The sequence below is a fragment of the Strigops habroptila genome, chromosome 1, assembly GCF_004027225.2.
Source record: "Strigops habroptila isolate Jane chromosome 1, bStrHab1.2.pri, whole genome shotgun sequence".
In the NCBI taxonomy this organism is placed as follows: Eukaryota; Metazoa; Chordata; class Aves; order Psittaciformes; family Psittacidae; genus Strigops; species Strigops habroptila.
In genome coordinates, this window is record NC_044277.2 from 20,069,096 (window position 1) to 20,082,270 (window position 13,175).

The 13,175-nt window shown below is 34.2% G+C and overlaps 1 protein-coding gene across 18 annotated transcripts in view; it reads right to left on the reverse strand.

Moving 5' to 3' along the window:
* RIMS2 (regulating synaptic membrane exocytosis 2) overlaps positions 1–13,175 on the reverse strand; it is a 451,752-nt gene that overhangs the window by 173,958 nt on the left and 264,619 nt on the right. The window lies entirely within an intron of this gene.

The window sequence follows — 13,175 nt, forward strand, 5'->3', positions numbered from 1 at the left end:
GTTACAACAGGTGGGGGAAAGGTGTCTTTGAATTCAAAAAATAACAAGTAAAATCTTTCTCTAAAACATGGAATAGCAAGCAATCACAATTAGCACCTGAGACAACCTAGAAGATGAGAGCAGGAGTGAAGGAAAAGGTTTCAGCTTCTTAATGGACTTTCTGAGAATCAGATTTCTAAAAGCACATAAGTCATAACGTTCTCGTCAGGACAATATTCAATCTGATTATTTCCTTAATTATAGTACCACAGAGGTCAAATGAAAATCTCTCTTTCTTCCCAGAGAACGAGCATCCATTCCACTTGTGATGCTCTTCCTGCTTTTCAGGAGAGCCTTCTACTGATGTAGTGTTATACCTGCCAGTGAGCAAGAAGGATTAGTCTCCATTCTCAGTCACCATTTCAAAATCAAGTCATTAAATAAGGGCAATATTTGCGACCAAACACTAAGCAAGAGAGCCCCACTAGTCTGGCTTGGATTTCGCTGGGATCTCCAAGGCAGAAGCCCACACAGGGAGTGCACAGCAGTGCAGTTCTGGACTCTGGTAACCCTGGTACTGATCTGGCAGGGGGACTGTGGCTGCAGTGCAGAGATGCCAATAACATCACTCAGGCTCTATCAGAGAGAGAGGACTGTAGAATGGGAAGACGAGGGTAACCGAACAGTTTCCTGATGCTCATCAAATGGATGCTTGGAAAGGTTTGTATCATGGAAGATGTGGGGTTTTTTTGAGGATTGAATCAACTATGATTTCAATGAATTTCATTTACTCATCATTTAATTCATCCTTATGAATGAGCGTAATTAATTACAACTGAGGTTGCTTATTATTTATGTTTATATTTATTTACAGCTAAGTACCTCTGCTTTAATGTATTTTTAGAATATTATATTCTGTATTCTGGAGAAAAGATTTCCAACTTTGAGGATGAAAATAGCCAGCTGTTGTCACAGTAGGCTCTTGACTCTCCAGTTGCATTGCTAAAATTGTGATCTTGTAATCACAGGATACATCCGGCAGAAAAGAGAGAATAAACTTTAACAAACCACAGATATAAAAGACAGGGTCTCTCTCATTTTGTCCCCTCAAAGTGCATCCACCTCTTCCAGAATATCCTAATATCTCAACTTCAAATAATCTTCCAGGATCTAGAGACCCTTTCCTCTTTTTATACACAGATGTCTGCCTTCACTTCCATCCAAGATTCAGGGAAGAGCTGGGGAATAGGGAAAGTGAGCAGACCAGGACTGAGACCTGCCCTGAGGTTAGGAGTAGAGACAAGTAGAGCCAAGGGAAGAATCAGATTTCAGTGCTTTCTCCAACTGTCTTTGCTACTGCAAAGTTGAGGGTCTCTTGTAATAGCTGACATCCCTTAAATATGTCATCTTTTTCTGTAAAATGAGATATGAAGCTTGTTCAGATCAGATCATCTATTCTATCTCCTCAATCAGAGGCAACCTTAAGCCAACTCTAACTACTAACAGAATTAAACCAACTGAAAAATATTAATATTTAAGTAATATTTCACATTTACTTGTAAATTAAAATGCTGATTAAGAAGTCAGAAGAAATATAAACCAGAATTAATTACTTGGTTTTATCTTTAGAAATCAATGTTTTCAGGAAGGATGGAGGAAGGAAAGAATGCCAATTAAATATGTAATATTAAAAAGTGCTGCCTGAAATATGTAACTTCTGAAAAGGAATCAAATTATATTTATTTAAATATATTATTTTTATATATATATCTTCCATTAACTTCAGAAATAGAACAGATTAGAAAGTGCAGAGGTTGAAATCTTGTATAGAACTGAGTATTCAAAATACCAGTATAATTGCTGGCAGCTTAATTTAATATTTCTTACAATTTTTGCAATAGTGATTTCATCTGCTATATACTAATTTTATATGGTCATTTTCTTTTTAACCTATTGACAATGTAAATTTGAAGATTCAGGCTTCAGTCCCACTTTAGCCACACATTTTCAAAATACCACTTCATCATCTAAGCAATTTGAAACACTGATCATAAAACACTGAATGAGAAGTTCATAGTTTGTCTGGGAAATGTGACAATGAAGCCTCTCAGAAACTATTCTAAATGAACACTGCTAATGAAACTGTTATTTTAATGAATATCTTAAAGTGTTTGACAAAACCATTATAAAATATGGTACTTATTTCAAGAGCAAGAAGATTAAATCTATTCTAACATGAATTCAAAATTCAGTAAAAAGTTTAAGCATGTAACACCTGGGACACCGGGTGCATCAAATAAATGCATTGATGCTATAAATAGTTTCCATATAATTAGCTTTTTCTTTGAGGGATTTCAAACATGAGGAATGGCATTAACTAAGTCTCACTGCCATTGCACTGGAATATAGCTTATTAATGAAACATTCTTAGGGATATTATTACTATTGTGTCTGATAACTGGGTGGTAATAGATGGTAAATATGGACTTCTGAATGCCTTCTACCAGGATTATTGGTTATTAAAATTGCAGACTGAAGGCAAAATAGAGCCCATGCTCTACGATTAGCCAGTGAGAGCTACATAAAAAATGCCTTAATTCTACATAATCCCATCCCCAGTGAAATGAAAAGATATATTCTTACACACTTTGGCAAGTTTTCATTTAATAGTTTTAAACTATCAATGAAACTGTTTTCCAGGGACAGCTTACCTCAGGGACAGTGGAGAAGCTCCCCATCTGAACCTGATAACCCTCTTTCCCTCCCACACCTACCTACCTCCTTCCCTACCACTGATGCACAAGCTACCATCCCACCCAGCATGACAACACTGCAAGAGTATAGGCACACTAGAACTGGAAGCTTACAACATTTGCACTGTAGCTTTCACTGCAGGGTTTGGGAAAAACCCCACCACCTAAAAATCATTAGGCCCATTATTTTCAATTTCCATTTAAAAAGTACTTTCTTTTTTTTTTTTTTTTTTTTTGCTATTAGGTGGGAAAATAATTTAAAATACAGTAGTTTCCTAGTGTAAAAACCTTCCAAATTTCCACCTTCATGGCTAACAATAAGGTAAAGAAAAAAAGTGAGGCATTTTATTCAATTTTATGAAAAAAATTTTTTTGGGGGGTGGAATTTTTTTGGGTTTTTTTTCTTTTTTTTTGTCTTTTCTTCTTTTTGTCTTTATCTTTTCACAAGCTTCAGTGTTGGTGGCCATGGAAAGCTTTAACAACTTCTGAATAAAAAAAAATATGGAAATCATTGAAGAAATTTTTAGAGATTCTTCTTTGGATGTCCCAGCCTGTCAGTGTTTAAGAGGCATTTGGGCAATGCACTTAATGTGCTTTAACTTTTGGTCAGCCCTGAAGTGATTAGGCAGTCAGACTAGATGATTGTTGTAGGTCCCTTCCACGTGAACCATGCTGTGCTATGCTGTTTTACTTCAACAGAATCACATTTCTCTCCATTACAATATTCTAAATAACTGGAACTCTTCCAAATGAATGAAACTATATGTGATCATAAACATTTTTTTGCAAAGCAACTAAAATCTGTGGAGAGCTCTGAAATATCTTCTGACTTCTACATGACGACTAAAGTTGGGACAGAATTGTGCTCAACTCTATTATTAATATACAGGGGAAACAATGCAAGATATAATACCTCCTGTACTCCATATATTGTCCAACACTACTTCTGATATAGGCCTCAAGAGAAGACCTACACAAGAAGTTCAAAATTCCACTAAAGCCTACTACAGCCAATCAATACAGCTGCCAGAACAGACTAGGACAGGGGACAGAATGAGAAATAAAATCAAGGTGAGTAAGCTTAAATACAGAAGGAAGTGCCAGATTTATGGTGCAGGAATTCTCTGTTTTTCTTGCAGAGAAATAAGAATGCAACCAAGCTCCCAAGCTGGGGATCCTGCCCCTTACAGGAAGCTTTTACAAGGTTTTGTGGACTCTTTGGGCGAACAAAGGGTAGTGAAGCATGCTTATCAGCTCCTTCCCTGAAGCTAGCAGAAAAGCTTCACAAGCACTTAAAGTAACGTAGCATTGCCTGTAATTGTTCTGTGTTCAAAGCTGACATATAAACTACCCTAAAATCAGCCTCACATCAACTGTCCCAAGAATGTGCTCTCTCATATTCATCTAGTCTGTGCCTGAGGGTTCTTAATGTGAGCTAATCTCTCATGCAGTCCCTCTGTCTCCATGCCAATCTGTCACTTTATCCTCCTGAAGATAATAGTTTGGGGTTTTTTTTTAAGTTTTTGACCAATTTCATCTACATTGACAGAGCGGTAGAAATACCAAATGTAATTGAGTTCCTCCAGATCTTTGAAAGTGGATAGAAGAGACACAAATCAGAACCCCTTAATGAACAAGAAACACTATTAAGATAAAATTTGTAGCTAATCCACACACAGGTAAATCCACAGTCACCACAGCGAACATGGTCTCTTCCAATGTTAAGATATCATAAAACATGAGAAGAATTTGAGATTCTTTCAGGAGAGAATGGAACAGAAGAAACATGGGAGACTACAGCTAAATGTATGGAAGCTGAGCTTTACCACTCTCAAGTGTAAAGAGAGATTTTACCACTCTCAAGAAACATCCCATGGGGTTTTCGTTTCTCTCCACCATGGTACTGGAACTATTTTCTTACCAATGTGCATTTCACTTTTTAAATATAACTAAAAGATAATTAGATGAACTAATTCTCAAAGAGATTCTCATAATTAGAACTGCAGGATCGGCAAAAATTCCCACATGAAATGCACTACAACATTTAAACTTTTAAAAAACTGTACATTATTAATTTGTTTATATTTAATTAAGGCAAACTTCTCAGATATAGCAACTGGATTTGTAAGTGGGGATTTAAATCAATATGAAACTGTAAAAATATGTATCAGTGTAAAAACTTATTTTGCCAGTACTTCACTTACCCACCCCATGTCTGTATTCTAAAAATACTTACACTATTTCTCAAACAGCTGCAATACAACAGAGCTCCTTTTAATATAGCTTAAGCAAAATAGCATTTTCCTAGTATAGTTAATAAAGCTTACTACAGATTACCTACCGAGGCTCTACCTAAATTAAAGGCAGGCAAAGCAAATATAGTGCTATAATACTGCTCCAATATCAATACAGAGACGTGAAGATAGAGAAAGAAAGCCAACAAAAGACCTATAAATGAAAAGCGAACAAGAAAAGCCAAGAAACATTTAAGCAATTTAGCATCTGCACAATAGGTAGCAAAAGCACACCAATAAATTACCAAATTAAAATCTGCATGTATATGGAAACAATAAGCATTTCTGCATGCTGGAAATTTACCTGAATTATATGAATATAAGCCTTTATCTGGAAAACAAATATTGAAATGAAGTAGTTTCAGGGAAAAATACACGAATCAATACATGTCACAGGGGTGTTTATAACCTTAAACTTCCATTATAATTGCTGCTGGAAACTGAAGAATTTGATACTGTAGGCCACATTGATTCAAAACAATAAAACTCAAGCAGCTAGAAGAAATTAAACTTCAAAAATGCCAATCGCTTCTGCATCAACACTTATACTTAGTAGTCACAGCAGACTAGTAGAGATATTACAGTATTTCCAATTCTGAAATAAAACTGCACACTTACTGTAAGCAAGCGTTTAACTTTCTAAGGGCAAAATGTATATTCAACTAGGCATATAATACAAGCTGCTAAAGTTACAGCACACTGCTATGGGCACCTCAGCAGGAAGTTATTAGCAGAACTTTCCTGAGATGTAGCTACAAATCCTACTTTAAATTTAACAGACTCAGAAGTTATGTTCCATACAATCCTCTGTCTCCAGTTAGGTCTTGATTTGGTAAATACGTACATACATGAATACCATACCTACATATCATTATTACCAGTGAACTTAAGAGTCCTGTTGTGAGCATGATTAAATACTTGCAATATCTGATTCATTATTTGCATTCCTTAAGTCTGGCTGGTTTATGCATTTTAGCTTTCTATGCAATAATACTATTTCTTCTGAACTTGACAATATAATAGTATGCAAATATCTGGACAATATCAGAAACATGAATTCTTACTTTGTGTTTGCAGATTTTGTAAACGTGACTTCCATAAGGTAGTATGAACAAGCCCAGAAGTCAGAATAACATGAATAGTTATCTTGCCATTAGCAAGACATAATGAACGTTTCTATTCCTTACAGCTGAACAGCTCACAGATACCATCTAAAGTATTATAGATTGACAGTCTGTGAGTAAATGATGCATCTCAGGTGACAAGATGTGACAGTGTTAGAGGGAAAATAAGACTTTCAATTTCTTGCCAACTGGTTCTGTGAAGAATTCACTGGGTGACTAGGTATCTCCTGGCAAGTCACACTTTTTCTGGCATCCAGGTACTAACTACCTGACTATCTAGACCATATCACTAAATCATCTACTATTTACAATTTCTAACTCTCTATGTTTTCAAATTGGGTTTCTTAATAAACATAATTAATTTTCATGGCCCAGCTCCAGAATTCCATTAGGCTATGCAATTTCAAAGGAATAACAGGGCATTTTTTCATCATTTACAAACTTTTAGATGTGAATTTTACTGCATAACTTCTCTAATATTTTTATTCCTTGGTATTAATCTCTTCCAGTTACAAATTTCATGCAAAACTGACTCTTCTTTGGGTAAAAAATTATGAAAAATGGAGTAAGAGCAAGTTTTCTAGTTTACTCCAGCAACATCAGAAAGCCACCAAAATCCACTAACACAGTCTAGAAATTAATTACATAATTAAAAATTATGGACTTTCTGAATTTAACTTGTGGAAAGATCTGTAAAAGGGTAGAGCTTTCTGAAGAGCACGAGAATACAAAAATACTGCAATTATAATAGGAGTGAGGACTAAGGAAGCCATGTTTGTTTCTGTATGGTTGCAACACAGAAAAGTCAGAACAGTATTAAAACTACCTGAAAACTTCAACAGAACCATCACACTGCTATATGATAGTTTATTATGCTTCAAAAAATAAAAAAAAATAAAATACACAGTACCTTTAGCCAGAAAAGGACCTACTTTTGGACCTATACGGACCTACAACTTTTAGAATCTTTTTGAAGGACACCTAACTTGTTAATTATCAACTGCCTAGCAAGGTTGCTTTACCCTATCTGCCAAGTTATTTCAGCAAAGAAAGAACACTGCTTTTCTTTTATCATCATATGACAGAAGAGTAATTTAATAACATGTATATCAAGTAACCAGAGCAACAATGTCATAAGTAATCAAATTCCCATAAACTGCTTCAAAACAGGTTTTTAAGTATTTTTGTAGTTTAATTAAAATTTTTTAAAGTTTATTTTAAAATTTTCAAACAGCATAGAATTAATACCTTAAATGAGTTTATTTTATTAGGAAAAAAAAATATTTTGATAGTTTAAGGCCTTTTCAGACACCCCTGTATCATGTTAAATACCTTTTAATGAAAGTATTTAATAAACCATAGATGTACCATAAATATTAGAAATAAATCAGAGGTGTATAATAAATACACTACTGGTGTATATATCCATATTCTGTGAACAAAAGATCTATGCATGCAAACAAAGATAACATGGCCAATGCCTGTGCTACATAAAAGAAAGAGAAAAATTAAGGAAGAAGCATGAGAAAAAATAAGTGTTATTTTTGCTCTCCAGCATAGAATTCTTATAATTCATTCATCATTCATAGTCTGTGTCACTGACCATAAAATGCTCCATATTATAATTTGAAAAAGGTCACTGATGCATGTTTCCATTACCTACTAGTGAACAGCATTATTATAATTCCCTCGAGTAAGATTCAGTGACATTGATTTAAAATTATCCTACTGACTTACTAGATTCCCAACAAACTAAAGGAAATTGCTGAGACAGCAAGATCCTGATTCTGCAGTAAAATGAGACTCCACAGAGTTACAAGGAAGTCAATAGCTTTCATTGGACAACTGGGGTTTGAAATGCAGGGCTCAGATTTCACAGGGTAAATTTTCAGATATATTGAATCATTGTAATTTATTATTATTAAACTTTAATGATTTTTCGTAATACCAAGTGTATTTCTTGATGTTCTACAATGCAGACTTGAAAATTTTAGCATTTAAATAGTAGAAGAGAGGGCTTGAATTAGCAATTATAATAGTCAACTCATCTGTGATTTGATGGTACAGCCACAGAACTTTCAAAGAAAATCCCTCAGCACCCAGCAATGACAAGTCCACCTAAAAATTTTTTTCAAAAATTAATAAGCAATGGTGTTCTTTATTTGTGAATTCTATCAATCTGTTTTTTCTAGTCAGTTGTAACAATTTTTAGCATTTCCCTAGAAAATATAGTTCTGACTCCGAAAAACGTACAAAGCCGACAAAAGAAGACGACAAAAACTTTTTATTCATGCAAATACTTTGCTTATGCATTATAGAATATTTTATTTCCATTGGAATGAATACATAAAATTTGGAAAAGAAACTTTATATGTAGTTTTTTGCATACTATCCACACATTATTTTGTAGAACACAACTATTCTTAATTTTTCATCTCCCCAATTTAAATAATCATTACTGTAATTTCTCTTCTTCCAGATTTTTTTATATGCCTTAAGAATCATGAAACTTAGTGAATGGAGTCATCAACGATGTAAATTCTAAAAGTAATGAAATTCAAATGCCCTTTAAAAGAAAGCTACTCCACAAACCATTTATTTACAATTATTTTGATCCTGACTGATTTTTCTGGTGTTCGGTTCTTGAAAAAAACACAATTTGATCCATTGTTTAGGACACTTCTATATGTTGATTTCCAAACACTGTAATTTCTAAAATCGCTTAGACCTTGTTTTCAGCAGTTGATCTCACATAGATTTACTAGTTATCCCTTACTGAGGATGCTCAAATTATAAAACTTCACTTTTCTTTTTCAAACCACACTGTGCATTCCCAAGGCAATTGAAAGCTCTCCTTCCACTGCTGTACATACCTATGCTGTAACTAGAGACCTGAAAACGTCTGTTTCTACTGTTCTAGTCACATTTCTTCTCTTGTCTGGGCACTCAGCTGTTGTCTGCACTGTATACCCACTCTCTGTGGTATGCAGATCAGTAATTTGGACAGCTTGGTTTTAAAGGTGCAAAATCTGACTTAGAAAACTAGCATCAGTTACTTCTAATTCTAAATAATCAGGAAATTCTCAGAACATTTGAAGTAAAACAAAAATCTGCTTCTAAACTATATTCAGAGTCACTATAAAACTAAAACCAATTGCTGTTCTTCAAAATACACTATATACTAGTATTCTTTGTCAACTAAACACTATCAGCTCAAACTACACAACTGCACACATTACACAGACATAACTGTAAAAGATTGAATAGAACATCTTAGAACCAATTTGATGTCTGTTATCTCTGCATTCTGGGCTACATGGAGAGGAAGTATTTTTTGCTTTGTAATCCCGTAGTATAAAGCCTGCTTGATTTCTGTATCACTTCTCAATAAGTAGTAGTACTAACAACTTGCATCCCATTGATCCTTACAACTATGAACACAACATTCAAATGACAACATTCAACACGACATTCAGTTTTCAATGTGATCTGTGGTAAGCCTCTTACCTAATGTGAGATGGACCAATAATACTGTGGCCTAACCAACAAAAGGAATTCCCAAATATTTTTTTAAATAATCTTTAATTTTCTGTTTAAAATCTCTTTTCAGAGGCAATATAAAAAGAAGTTCAGTTTGTCTGTAATTGTAGTTAATGCTGTCTGCAGTTCTTAACATATGGCTGATTTTATGTCAAACTTTAGAGAAAATGAAGGAATTTTAAAAATTCACTTCAGAAGTTCAGCACAATAACTAAAATAGACCTACTCAGTACCTCACATTTCACATCAGAGAAAGCTTAAAATATACTCATTGGATAAAAACCGGTCAGTTTATGAAAATCTGAAGTATAATTAGCCGAACGATCTAGGAAGCCATAATTCTATGTTCTATATTAGTTTCAGTTTCTAAGTGGATTTATTTCAAAAATATAAAGAAAAAGCATCATTAGGAAGTTAATGGATTGTATGGATCAGAGGACTGGGCATGAGAAGGTGGACAGCTGGTTTAGATCAGTCTGTACCACAACATAATGCCTGCTCAAAGATATTGAGAGATAAATACACGTAGAAACTAAGCTACTGTCTCTGAAACCTGGTTCATAAAAAAATAGCATATGGGGCTCTGTGGGAAGCTTGCACTTTGCTACTGGCAATCTGTAAATATAGGAATTCAGTCTTCAGAGCTGACAGCCTGCTCCTCTTCTGGAACGCTACAATTCAGTGATATTAAGAAGAGAAGTAAGTGGTAAGTGTAGGTGGTTCTTTTAAACTACCTTTAGAGAATAACACGTAAGAATTGTCTTCAATTATAGTATTTATAGCTACTTAGCAATCATGAGGATAAGAAAGCTTAGATGTGTAGATGTGTATTTATACAAACAACAAACAACCTTGTAATTCGAAATCTCTTTCTTGTTATTTCTTACACTAGCAATTTTTTTGGACATGCAATAAAGTACTTCATATTGTAATCACTATCTATACATAGAGGCATCACAGAAATGAAAAAAAGGTGGGAGGACTGAAGTGCTCAGGTTTTGTAGCCCCAGAAATTGAAATCAGCCTACTGTGTAACAGCACATTAAATGTTATAAGATGTGCTTTGAAAAAGATAGACAAACTTGCTAGACATGTTTTCTCTTCATTCTGGAGAACTTTTCCATATTGTTGTAACGTGCTACTGGATAACACCTGTTTCATATACAAGAGCTGTTACTGAAGAATACAAAAAAAACTTCAGACAAAAGAAACCCAAGATACTGAGTTTAACTTGACATTCTTTTGAAATCTCAAAAAAACCCTAAAAGAGACAGACTTCTACACATTATTAATATATTATAAATATTTTACTTAGCGAAGGCAAACAGCCATAAGATGTGCTATCTGCCCTTCACCAGTCCCCTGGTGATGACATTTAGGGTGGGAAGCGCTTTTTGGAGGCCATCTGGTGCAATACCTGTTCCAGTCTTGGCCAGCTTATGCTTACGGCCTTGTACAGTTGAGTTCTGTGTATTTCCAATAGGATATTCCACCACTTCTCTGAACACCAAGAAATACTTTTATTTCCATTTCAGAGGTGCGACACTAATTTTAAAATAATTTTCTTTTTTAACTGCTAAATGATTCTGCTGCCGCTGCAGAACTCTGACCAGATGCTGTTTCCATTTGGATGCCTCTCCAGTCCCCAGAAAGGAGGGATTTTAATTCCAAGAGACCTTGTTCTGTACATGTAAAAGTATCTGTTTAAACTGAAAATGATTTATGACACACAAGGATTCGAGAAGTGCATATATTAGCAGGACACCAAAGAAAATCCTTCTTTAGGGGATCCTGATCTCAGAATAAATGCAAATAGCATAATTTATTGTAGGAGTATGTGAATTCGCCAACAATCACAGTAAACTTCTGACATTGCTTATTTGGCTGAAATGTTTAGAACCTCAAGCTGTCAAAGTACCACTCTGGGAACAGTCAGGCTAAATCATCTTCATTGAAAAGCAGAACTTCTTTTTGATAAACATGGTGAAACACTAAGATGTCCTTCCCTCTACATTTCCAGACAGGAATTTAAGATTGTTCAGTTGAACACATTCAGTATTAAATTAATGTTAGCATTTTAAAAAACTTTCAAATTTTGAGTCAATATCACTAAAAAGATCTTTAGTCAAATATTACGACAATCCTTTCCAAAATAAAGCAGTTACAGTTTTATTCATTCTTTATGGCAGTTATTTATTGCACAGGCAGGAATTACTATTGCAGGACTGAATATTTCCTGAAAACCAGAATTTCACTAACTTCACGCACAAACAGATACTGAAATGTCCAGCTGGTCTGCAAAAGTAACTTTACATGGAAAATTTAACTTCCTAAAATGTGTTACAAGGTGGCCAAAAAGATAGAAGAAAAATAATTTTAAAACTTTACTTGAGCAACAGCCATGGTACTTGAGAAGACCAAAGAGGACTGAACTGAAACAGAACTTTTATCATTTCTTTCTTTCTTTTGTGGAGAAGTATAATCTTACAGCTTGAAGGCTATGCACTGTAACTCTCTGTTAATGTATCCATCTCAGAATATTATGATATGGAGCATTTTAATCCTTCTCACCATCCAGTGCACAGATACAAAACCTGTCAACTACATGAAATACTTATATACAAGGTATTATTTAGTAAGAGTCTACATAGAACATATGAAGTACCCAAGCTTATTTTCATGGCTACACATGCATATGTTTCTCTGAGTTTGTGTGTAACATACAAACACAGTCATACACAATGACTCAAAAAACCCCAAAGAATTCTTATAAATATTTTTTGGTTTGTTGGTTTTTTTTGTTTTTTATTTCTTTAATATCAGTATCAACTGATATTTTATGTTGTTCATTCAGTGAAGGATAGCTTTCAGTCATTGACAATACGGAAGAGTTAAACTAGAGAAACAAGGTTAAACTAGAGAAACAAGTATTAGGGAAAAAGATTTTCACTTTTTACTATCTCATTCTTATGTATCTATTTTTATTAGCATATTATATATACTCTATTTTCAAAATATCTACTGGTAACATCAAGCTATTGTGGAGCAAGTATATCAGACTCTACAAGAAAAAAATTCCATTAAAAGAAATTCCATTTGTGCATGTTACCATGTAAAATAGAATCAAAACAAGGCAACAGGCCATGGTATTAATTTAGTTACAAATTATGATAAATACAGGTCACTTTATTTTTAAGAAGTATGAGCTAGAGAGAAAAGTCCTGCACGTTCAAACAATGAAATTATAAACATAATATAGAAGATAGGACTTCAAGATAAAACCAGCACATTGCAAAACACCAAGATAATTTGCTCAAGCTCAGGAACTGGGTAGTCTCATAAAAAAACCACAACAAAACAAACCTGGTATATTGCACAGTGTTCAATATTGCCATTTGTAGCATGTCAGACTATCAGGAATCATAAATGAGCTAATTTATAATAGCTACAAAAAAACATACAAATTCTGACAGCTTCCCATCTAC